Below are 12,368 nucleotides of genomic sequence, written 5' to 3'. Positions count from 1 at the left end.
AAGCTAAGAGAATTAGCAAGGAATATGAGGATGGGGTTGAAAGGTTTCTTGAGTTTGCTCAAAGAAATGCCCCTAGTAAAAGAGATGGATTGTACTATTGTCCTTGTGTCAAATGTTTAAACAATAGTTGATGAAGTATTTCTGGGATAAAAGAGCATCTTATCTTTGATGGGATAAATTTGAGATATACAAATTGGATATGGCATGGAGAAATTAGAAAGACTACAAGGAGAAGGTTGTGAATGAAGACTTTGGTGATAGAATTTCAGATATGTTTCATGATATAAGGTCTGAATCTTCTACATGGTTCTCTCCCACCTTTGAAACTTTGTGTAGTGATGCAGAGATGCCTTTATACCCAGGGTGCAAAGATGATTACACAAGGTTGACAACCGTGCTGAAACTGATGAACTTGAAGGCAAGAAATGGTTAGACCGATGCTAGTTTTACAGAATTGCTTGAATTGCTGAATGATATTCTTCCAAAAGGGAATTCACTTCCGAAACGAATATATGAGGCAAAGAAGATTTTGTGTCCGATGGGTTTGAAATATGAGAAGATACATGCGTGTCCTAATAACTGCATATTATGAAGGGTTGAATAAGTGCCCTAAATGTGGGACTTTAAGATACAAAATGAAGAAAGATGATGGTGATTATAATGAGATGACCAAAGGTTCTCCTTTGAAGGTTGAAACATCCTACCTTTAACCCCTCAGAGTACGCATTTGTAAGCGTTATGGTTCAAGCAGGTTAAAGTACAAGCCCGTGGATTAAAATTTTCAACATAATTACTCAGGTTACTTTTCACTGTTTAAACTACAGATTTCAGGTCTAACTTTAAAAAATCATAACTAATTCTATAAAAATCAGAACGAAGCAATTCCAATTTTCACTTAAAGCTCTTTCAATCTTCTACAAGGGAAAAATAACTTTCAGGGCTCAAACCTTGCCAATTAGTACATTTTATTCATTAAATATTACTGTTCAAGTGGTCGAAACAGTACTTTCCAGAAATCCTGTCCTGACTTTGAACAGCCATATTTCTTAGTATACACATCCATTTTTTGTGATTTACCACTTGTTTTAAAGCTTAGGATGTGTCCTGTATAGTCACCAAATTTCATGGCTAAATTCATTCATTTGATCTGCCTCATCATTGGCACCAATTCGTGACTCATTTAGGGACATTCTATCCCTTCAACTCAATTCAACCTTTATAAACAATTTATTTCTCCACCACTTGTCATGCTATAAATCTACATAATATCTCCATACATAACCTCATACCATTTTACATATCATGAACATTTAATATCATCATCCCACATGCATGGCATATCAAACATAAATTGATAAACTATGTTACATAACTTAACATGTTATAAGACCATAACATATTCTTGACTTCTTCCATCAATCCTGCATTCCTCATCCTTGACTTTTCCTCCATGCCCTTTATACCTATTAGTGGTTGTTAAGGGAGGGTGAGATTCGGGAGAATCTTAGTAGCAAACACTACCCATAAGCATGCAAGACATAATGCAAATGCACGACATGTTATCATAACATCATCATAGGAATGTCATGGAAAGTAAGCTAAAGCATTTCATGCTTTCATAACATATTGCCAAGGCAAAACATAACATAAACTTGCAAACATAACTTTGCAACATTTCATCATAACTTAGTCACATCATGGCAACATAATAAGACCATGCAAGCATACATATCAAGCACACGGTATAGGTAAGTTCACTACCTTGTAACATAGCTTCCCTCTTGCTTTCCGTTTGCTTCCCCTAATGTAAAAAAACCTTCTACCTCAAGACATTTTAACCCATCATAAAACCTCTACTATGGTAGAAAAGGAGAGCTGTTAAAACGAGCTACTATAGTAGAAGGAAAATTTCATATTTTTAAAAATTGACTTTCAAGCTCGGGTCAACCCGTAAGACATTGCATGCAACTAAAATAATCCATTCATATCCACTGGGCCTCCGAGCCTCCGGCCCGGGTAACACATACATCAAAATCAGCCCATCTAAATACTTTTCAACCATATAATCCAGAGTTCATCAAACACTAGCAATGGCCTCCGGCCAACCAAAATAAAGGGATACATTCTCTCCAATTTACAACAAGGCCGGGTAATCAAATATATCAAAAAGTAGTCCTAAATGTGGCAATATATACTAGTCATACATATACAAATGCTAGAGGCCTAAAGCTAACCGAGTTCAAGCCTCTGCGTCTCTTCCCGATGGCCCACGCCCGGAATCTTCACCTGAAAACATTGTAAACCACGGGGTGAGACTAAGTCCCAGTAACCAACCTTTCCAATACTAGGTACTACTAAATAGGTGCTCGTGAGGTGTCAAGTGGGGCAGTTCACAAATAATATAAAACGATAGCCACAACAATTCATGTAAGTGCAATAATGCAATCCCATCAACCAAATCCCTCACTTTGGGGGATTTTCAGGAGCCGAAGCCGGCCTATCCCTCACTATGGGGGACGTAAGGAGCCATAAAAGGCCTATCCTTCACTCTGGGGGACGTAGGGAGCCAAAAGGCCTATCCCTCACCATGGGGGACGTACTAAGCCAACCATCATGCATTAATGGAGGCCTTACCACGTGGTAGTAAGAGACAAAACTCTCACCAATTCCCAATTAATGCATCACGCTCAAATCATAATCAAAGAGTAATAATCATTTTACAATTAACCTCATTCAGTGGCATATCCTTCACAATTTCAAGATTTCATTCATCATCGATTAAAAACCCCACAAGACGGTTTTCCCTTTTTATATACAACATACAGTTCGAACATAATTACTACTTAAAGCACAAAACACAAATCTACTCACAGTACCACAGAAGCAAGTACTAAGGATTGGAAAGTGGTTACCTCTCGCCTGAGCAAGGAACAACAAACCAACGATGTGGCCCCGTGCACCACCAAGACTCACAACCGGTCTACACAAGCACACAAACACACAACCATCATATATTAGCTTTCAAACTAATAATGTGGTCAACACAACACTTGGGGACACACAATTCCTATCTCCCATCAAAACTCTACCCAACTCAAAGGGTATATCTATCAAGGCAACACTCCAAAGTCATACCAATCCATTAACACCTTAATTCCTTTCCAAACATCAATTAAGATTCACAACCTCAAGGACCCACTATGGAATTCTACACCCAAACATCCCATTTGAGCAATTAAGGTTCCAACAACAATTCTAAACCGATTAAACATCCAATTTTACCCTCCTTAACATAACCCAATTCACAAAACTCAAAATCAACCTCTACATTATCATCCTCAATCACAAATCACCTATTTCCATAAACCCTAACTCCAAAAATTCAAGATTCTTTAAATCCAAGGAAACCACACTGATTAAATACTTAAACTAACCCAATGCAATCAATTAAACTCAAAACAATCGGTCAAAAACCTCAATTCCATCACAACCTAGAAAATCCTAGGGTTCCACCAAAATCCTCAGAAATTCCAAGAAATTCCAAGAAAGAAAGAAGATTAGAGGTTAAAATCACTTACTTGAGGTAATGGATCCTTAGAAATGCCCCCTCCAAGCCAAAATACCGAAACCCTAGCAGAGCCTCTCTCTCTACCTCAGATTTTCTTATTTTTCGCACGCTGAACTGCTCCCGCGAATATATAGATTCGCGACCTTTCATCGCGGCGAACTCCATCTTCGCCGCGGCGAACTAATCCCGAGAGGGATTACTCGCCTGAAAACCTGACTTCGCCGCGGCGAACCCCAATCTTCGCCGCGGCGAAAGCTTCCCGAGAGGAAACTCTCGCTCGCCCAGAAAACATTCGCCGCGGCATACCCCTACCTTCGCGCGGCAAAACCTTCCCGAAAGGGAAGCCTCGCTCACCTGAACAACTTCGCCGCGGCGTCCCTTAGACTTTGCCGCGGCCAAACCTTCCCGAGAAGACACTCCCCTCTGAAACTCCCGGTGAACTTCGCCGCGGCGAACATACCCTGAGAGGGGTACGTTCCCCTATTCCTCCAACAAACCTCAAATCCAACCCAAACACCAAGATCAAGATTAAATCACTAATCTATCCTCAAAATCAACCCAAAAGAGCTATTAAAACCCGATAAAACTCAGGATGTTACAATTCTCCCCAACTAAGGAATTTTGTCCCCAAAATTCAAGCAATCACACAAACACCACACAAACAAACACAAAACACTTACTAAGAAAACAAACGAGGGTAATCACGTCGCATCCTTTCCTCTGTCTCCCAAGTGGCATCACCAGGACTCATGCCCTTCCAGAAGACTTTCACCAATCGAATGGTCTTATTCCTCAACTGCTTGTCCTTCACATCAAGGATCCTTTCCGGTTCTGCCTGGTAAGTTAGATTGTCATCCAGCTCCACCTCCTCAGGCTCTAAGATGTGAGACGGATCAGGGTGATACTTCTTGAGTTGGGACACATGAAACACATCATGTACATTGGACAGGTGCGGCGGCAAAGCAACTCGATAAGCCACTTCTCCAATTCTCTCCAGAATTTCAAAGGGTCCAAGAAATCTAGGAGATAACTTCCTCGCTTTAATGGACCTCCCAATACCAGTAGTAGGCGTGACCCTCAAAAACACATGGTCACCCTCACAAAACTCCAATGGTCTCCTCCTCCTATCAGCATAACTCTTTTGCCGGCTCTGAGCTGTCAACAACTTCTGCTTGATGATCTCAATCTTCTCTGTAGTAGCATCTACCAAATCTGGTCCTAAAACCGTTCTTTTACTTAGTTCCGTCCAACAAAGAGGCGATCTACACTTCCGGCCGTAGAGTGCTTCATAAGGGGCCATCTGGATGCTAGCATGGTAGCTGTTGTTGTAGGCAAACTCAGCTAAGGGTAGGTGATCAATCCAACTCCCCTTGAATTCAATGGCACAAGCCCTCAACATATCCTCTAGTGTCTGAATTGTCTGCTCGGTCTATCCATCGGTCTGTGGGTGATATGCCGTACTGAACTTCAACTTAGTACCCAAAGCCGCATTCACCGCTTTCCAAAAGTTAGAAGTAAAGCGCGGATCTCGGTTCGAGACTATACTCGACGGAACACCATGAAGCCTGACGATTTCATCCATGTACAACTTGGCCATTCTCTCCAAGGTATAATTGACTTTGTAGGGTAAAAAGTGAGCAGATTTTGTCAATCTGTCCACCACCACCCAAATAGCATCGTACCCTTCTGGTGTCCTCGGCAAACCTACTATGAAGTCCATGGAGATGTTGTCCCACTTCCACTGAGGAATTTCTAGTCCTTGCAACAAGCCTCCAGGTCGTTGATGCTCTATCTTGACCTTCTGGCAAGTCAAACACCGAAGTACGAAGTCAGTCACTTCCTTCTTCATGTTGGGCCACCAATACTGCTGCTTTAGGTCGTGGTACATCTTGGTTGCTCCGGGGTGGATGGCGTAACGGCTTCGATGAGCCTCCTCTAGGATGGTTCTTTTAATCTCCTCATCTTGGGGAACACAAATCCAGTTCTTATACTTCAAGATGCCCATATCTCCAAGTTCATAGTCCTGTACTGGGCCATCCTCCAATTTTACTCGAATTTTTGCCAACTGATCATCTTCCCATTGAGCCGCTCGTAAGTCCTGATAGAATTCGTAATCTCCAAGCACTGCACATAAAGTAGCCTGCTCCGACGGTACAATTGGGATCTCTAACAACTCCTCGAGCAAGAATTGTTCCTTTAAGCTTATGCAAAACACATGCACTGCTTTTCTACTCAGAGCATCTGCTACCACATTTGCCTTTCCAGGATGGTACTTAATCTCAAAGTCATAGTCCTTCAGGAACTCCATCCAACGACGCTGTCGGTTGTTCAACTCTTTCTGATCCACCAAGTATTTCAAACTTTTATGGTCACTGAAGACTTCGAACTGGGAGCCATACAGATAATGCCTCCAGATCTTTAGTGCAAAAACTACTGCCGCTAGCTCCAAGTCATGGGTTGGGTAGTTTTCTTCATGTGGCCTCAGCTGCCTGGAAGCATATGCCACCACCTTATTGTTCTGCATTAGCACACAACCCAAACCCTTTAGTGACGCATCGGTGTAAAGAACATAAGGTACTCCGGGGATTGGAAGAGTAAGCACTGGAGCTGTAGTCAACTTGGTCTTCAGCTCTTGGAATGCTGATTCACATTTCTCCGTCCAAACAAACGGTTGATCCTTCTTGGTTAACTTAGTCAACGGCATTGCAATCTGAGAAAAGCCTTGGATGAACCTCCGATAGTATCCAGCTAATCCCACAAAACTCCGCACCTCAGTTACCGATCTAGGGACTTCCCACTTAAGTACCGCGTCCACCTTGTTAGGATCCACTGCTACTCCCTGAGCTGACACCACATGACCCAAGAACTTCACTTCTTTTAGCCAAAATTCACACTTTGACAGCTTAGCATACAACTGGTGGTCCCTCAGTATCCGTAGTGTGATATGAAGATGCTCTCGATGTTCTTCCTCGCTTCTAGAGTAAATCAGAATGTCATCGATGAACACTACCACAAATCTGTCCAAATAAGGTCAAAAGATCTGATTCATGTAGTCCATAAAGATAGCTGGAGCATTTGTCAGTCCAAAAGGCATCACTAAAAACTCATAATGTCCATAACGAGTTCGAAAGGCCGTTTTCGTAATGTCCTCTGCTCGTACCCTCAATTGATGGTATCCTGATCTCAGATCAATCTTAGAGAAAACTGATGCTCCGACTAATTGGTCTAATAGGTCATCAATTCTAGGCAACGGGTACTTGTTCTTGATTGTGACCTTGTTCAATTGTCGGTAGTCGATACACAGCCTCAACCTACCATATTTCTTCCTCACAAACAAAACCGGCGATCCCCACGGTGACACACTTGGTCGGATAAGTCCCTTTTCTAGCAATTCTTCTAGTTGCTTTTTCAACTCGACCAATTCTGAAGGAGACATTCTATAGGGAGCCTTGGAGATTGGGGTGGTTCCCGGAACCAACTCGATGGAGAACTCCACTTCTCGCTCTGGAGGTAGTCCTGCAACCTCATCTGAAAACACTTCGGGGTAGTCCCTCACCACAGCTATCTGTTCAATCCCTCCTGCCTCATCCTCACTAATTGAAAAGAAGACAATGAAGGCCTGGCACCCTTTCCTCACCGCCTTCTCTACTTGAGCAGCTGACAACAAAACCGGACCACTTGACATCTCAGCACATAAGGCACCTACCGGAATTGTCACCAACCTCCTTTTACAATCAAGGATTGCTCCATTGGCCATCAACCAATTCATGCCAATAATCACATCGATACCTTTCAGAGGTAGACAGAACAAATCTATTGTAGAATCTCGATTCTCAAACTGAAGTGCAAGCTCTAGACACGCTCTTCCAGTTACGACAGTGACTCCAGCAGGAGTAGACACTCTTAAGTCATAAGGTAGCTCAACCACAGGCAAGCTCAACTTCTGAGCACAGTCCACAGAAATAAAGGAGTGCGTAGCACCCGAGTCAAACAAAGCAGAAATAACATGTCCCTCAAGTAGAATGTTACCTCGAATCAAGTTCGGAGATGCAGAAGCCTCCTCATTTGTCATCGCATAGACACGCCCTGGAACAGTAGAACGACCAGCTGGAGGTGTCGGCTGACTCTCTGGACAGTTTCTGGCAATATGTCCCCACCGGTGGCATCGAAAGCACTCCCAGCATTGCCCCGCATGCCTACCCCCGCATCTGGGGCACGGTCCAGTAACACTCGGGGTGGTCACTGATGAATCTCGACGGGAGCCCTGTCCCCCGCCAGTCTGATTGTTTGGATTCTGGCGCCTTTGCATAAAGCCCCTCTGAGCGTTCACCCTCTGATTCTGCCCTTGGTTCCTGTTTCTCCCTGAGCTACTCGAGCTCCCAGAGCTATATTGACTCCTCTTCCCCACTCCTCCTGTAGGACCAGGATAACGGGCCGCTCTAGCTTGATTCTCAGCCCTCCTTGCCTCTACCACCTCTCTTGTCCTTCTAGCCGCAACCCGCAGCTTCACACACATCTCCTCAAAGGTCTTGACTTCTAACAAGGCCAACTGCTGTTTCAACTCCGGCCTTGCACGGTTCATCAATTGTTGAGCTAACCAGAGTGAATGATCTTCCGTCTGCCTAGGCACATACTTTGCCAAATCTATAAACCTTGTGATAAACTGGTCCTCATGCATCTCGCCCTGCTTTAAGGAATAGAATAGGAATTGCTTTTCCATTCGCAACTCCTTCGGAAAGAAGTGATCATAGAACATCCGCTTGAAGGTATCCCAATCCAGCTGAGATATATCAGAAGGTCTTGCACTATCCCACCAATGCCTTGCTTGCTCCACCAGATAGGTAACCGCCACTTGTACCTTGAGCGGGGAAAGACAAGGAACAGCAGTAAAGATTGTCTCCATCTGCTCAATCCACTTTTCTGCATCTGATGGTTCCAAACTTCCCTTGAACTGGGGAGGATCATGACGATGCACCTCCCTCCATACCTTGGTGATGTCATTCAGCAACGGAGGGTAAATCACTCCCTCTGAAGTATCTCCTCTATGGCTAGCCGCTCGATACTCCTCCCTCTGAGGTAAATCTCCGGCTCGATCACCACTCCTAACCCCCCTTTCTCCTACTCCTCGTGCCTCTATGGTCACCTCATTCTCTCGGTCCTCTTGATTGACCGACTCTTGATGCTTCCTCGTGAAGTCTTCTTCAAACTTCCTCAACCTTTCATCCACCACCGCCGTCATCATCTCCCTCATTTGTCTCAGAAAAGCCTCACTCTCATGAGGCGGTCCATTACCGGCTGGATCTGTTTGACGTGTCCGTACCATCCTTCCTCTCCCCAACTAAGGATGGAAACCCTCATTAGTAAAGAAAGAAAGGAAACACAAAACAAACAGGGAAGGTATGTATGAAGTATGTATATTGCCACTAGGAAAAGAAACAATTTCAAAGAAACAAACCGGCTCTGAATACCAATTTGTAAAAAAACCTTCTACCTCAAGACATTTTAACCCATCATAAAACCTCTACTATGATAGAAAAGGAAAGCTGTTAAAACGAGCTACCATAGTAGAAGGAAAATTTCATATTTTTAGAAATTGACTTTCAAGCTCGGGTCAACCCGTAAGACGTTGCATGCAACTAAAATAATCCATTCATATCCACTGGGCCTCCGAGCCTCCGGCCCGGGTAACACATACATCAAAATCAGCCCATCTAAATAGTTTTCAACCATATAATCCAGAGTTCATCAAACACTAGCAATGGCCTCCGGCCAACCAAAATAAAGAGATACATTCTCTCCAGTTTACAACAAGGCCGGGTAATCAAATATATCAAAAAGCAATCCTAAATGTGGCAATATATACTAGTCATACATATACAAATGCTAGAGGCCTAAAGCTAACCGAGCTCAAGCCTCTGCGTCTCTTCCCGATGGCCCACGCCCGAAACCTTCACCTGAAAACATTGTAAACCACGGGGTGAGACTAAGTCCCAGTAACCAACCTTTCCAATACTAGGTACTACTAAATAGGTGCTCGTGAGGTGTCAAGTGGGGCAGTTCACAAATAATATAAAACGATAGCCACAACAATTCATGTAAATGCAATGATGCAATCCCATCAACCAAATCCCTCACTTTGGGGGATTTTCAGGAGCCGAAGCCGGCCTATCCCTCACTATGGGGGACGTAAGGAGCCATAAAAGGCCTATCCCTCACTCTGGGGGACGTAGGGAGCCAAAAGGCCTATCCCTCACCATGGGGGACGTACTAAGCCAACCATCATGCATTAATGGAGGCCTTACCACGTGGTAGTAATAGACAAAACTCTCACTAATTCCCAATTAATGCATCATGCTCAAATCATAATCAAAGAGTAATAATCATTTTACAATTAACCTCATTCAGTGGCATATCCTTCACAATTTCAAGATTTCATTCATCATCGATTAAAAACCCCACAAGACGGTTTTCCCTTTTTATATACAACATACAGTTCGAACATAATTACTACTTAAAGCACAAAACACAAATCTACTCACAGTACCACAGAAGCAAGTACTAAGGATTGGAAAGTGGTTACCTCTCGCCTGAGCAAGGAACAAGAAACCAACGATGTGGCCCCGTGCACCACCAAGACTCACAACCGGTCTACACAAGCACACAAACACACAACCATCATCTATTAGCTTTCAAACTAATAATGTGGTCAACACAACACTTGGGGACACACAATTCCTATCTCCCATCAAAACTCTACCCAACTCAAAGGGTATATCTATCAAGGCAACACTCCAAAGTCATACCAATCCATTAACACCTTAATTCCTTTCCAAACATCAATTAAGATTCACAACCTCAAGGACCCACTATGGAATTCTACACCCAAACATCCCATTTGAGCAATTAAGGTTCCAACAACAATTCTAAACCGATTAAACATCCAATTTTACCCTCCTTAACATAACCCAATTCACAAAACTCAAAATCAACCTCTACATTATCATCCTCAATCACAAATCACCTATTTCCATAAACCCTAACTCCAAAAATTCAAGATTCTTTAAATCCAAGGAAACCACACTGATTAAATACTTAAACTAACCCAATGCAATCAATTAAACTCAAAACAATCGGTCAAAAACCTCAATTCCATCACAACCTAGAAAATCCTAGGGTTCCACCAAAATCCTCAGAAATTCCAAGAAATTCCAAGAAAGAAAGAAGATTAGAGGTTAAAATCACTTACTTGAGGTAATGGATCCTTAGAAATGCCCCATCCAAGCCAAAATACTGAAACCCTAGCAGAGCCTCTCTCTCTACCTCAGATTTTCTTATTTTTCGCACGCTGAACTGCTCCCGCGAATATATAGATTCGCGACCTTTCGCCGCGGCGAACTAATCCCGAGAGGGATTACTCGCCTGAAAACCTGACTTCGCCGCGGCGAACCCCAATCTTCGCCGCGGCGAAAGCTTCCCGAGAGGAAACTCTCGCTCGCCCAGAAAACATTCGCCGCGGCGAAACCTTCCCGAAAGGGAAGCCTGCTCACCTGAACAACTTCGCCGCGGCGTCCCCTAGACTTCGCCGCGGCCAAACCTTCCCGAGAAGACACTCCCCTCTGAAACTCCCGGTGAACTTCGCCACGGCGAACATACCCTGAGAGGGGTACGTTCACCTATTCCTCCAACAAACCTCAAATCCAACCCAAACACCAAGATCAAGATTAAATCACTAATCTATCCTCAAAATCAACCCAAAAGAGGCTATTAAAACCCGATAAAACTCAGGATGTTACACCTAACCTTCCAAGTGTTTGAGCCTTCGGTTGACATAAACAAGACATGCCCTTGAATGTTCCAAGGTCCTAAACATATCAACACATTACGTGAAACATCAATTAGGACCAAGTTATCAACCTATTCCACACTTGGCTCTTACTTGATCACACTTTGTTTCTAACTTTTGAGATTTATTTCCAATCATTCTAAAATTAATTCCACATGCTATTCCCACATAATTTTGCATGTAGAATCCATTTCTAAGTTCAAAACAATCAAAATCTAACTCCTTTCCCCTAGTTCTGGTTTGGCCAAAACATAGGTGCCTTAGGTCCAAAATTTTCATTTTCAATTCTAATGCTTCCAAACATGTTTTCTACATATATCCCTACACAAAATCATCATTTAAACTCATTGGCAGCATCAAAATCATTAAATTCCAGACCCAACATAAAGAACCATCCATGGCAGAATCATACACAAATGAAAGGGGAAGTTGGATTTCTTGAAGAATCAATATCAAACCAATTGATTCTTGTTGTTTTCAAGCCTTTAAACATGTTTATGACTTTAATTTCATCTTCTCCCATTCTGAACAATTTTGTGCAGCACCTCCCCCCTAGGTTTCAACCATGAAAAACCCAACCAAACCAACATCTAAGCTCAAAAATACCAAGGGAGGTAGAAACTAGATCAAAATCCATGAACATACCTTGATTTGAAGCTTGGATGGCCTTAGGATCATGAGTTCTTCCTCTTCTCCTTCTTCCTCTCTCCATTTCGTTTTCCCTCTCCTCTCTCTCATGGTGGACGAAAATATCATGCTTGTGGGGGAAGGGATATATATAGGGAGTTAGGAGAAATCTTAGCTATTGATCTTATTTTGCAAGATTAGATCTTGGCCCTTGATTTTCAAATTAATCCTAGCCCTTGATCTTGGCTTCTTCATCAAGAAATCTTACTAAATATCTTAGGCTTATGTCATCATGGTTAATTAACTTGACCATGGTTAACTTTCTTAATT

General features: G+C 42.9%; 1 long non-coding RNA gene across 1 annotated transcript; it reads right to left on the bottom strand.

Annotated features, from left to right (window-relative positions):
• Nucleotides 1-1,426: 1,426 nt before the first annotated feature.
• Nucleotides 1,427-12,093, bottom strand: LOC114751595 (uncharacterized). The gene is made up of 4 exons (XR_003740769.1): nt 12,057-12,093; nt 11,364-11,430; nt 1,762-1,801; nt 1,427-1,463 (listed from the first exon to the last, which is right to left on the bottom strand). It is a non-coding gene; the product is annotated as an uncharacterized LOC114751595 (long non-coding RNA).
• Nucleotides 12,094-12,368: the final 275 nt, after the last annotated feature.

Source organism: Neltuma alba, unplaced genomic scaffold, assembly GCF_004799145.2.
Source record: "Neltuma alba isolate B1F8T4 unplaced genomic scaffold, ASM479914v2 tig00000162_pilon, whole genome shotgun sequence".
In the NCBI taxonomy this organism is placed as follows: domain Eukaryota; kingdom Viridiplantae; phylum Streptophyta; class Magnoliopsida; order Fabales; family Fabaceae; genus Neltuma; species Neltuma alba.
The sequence above is the reverse complement of the archived record's forward strand: the minus strand, read 5'-3'. Positions and strand labels throughout refer to the sequence as shown.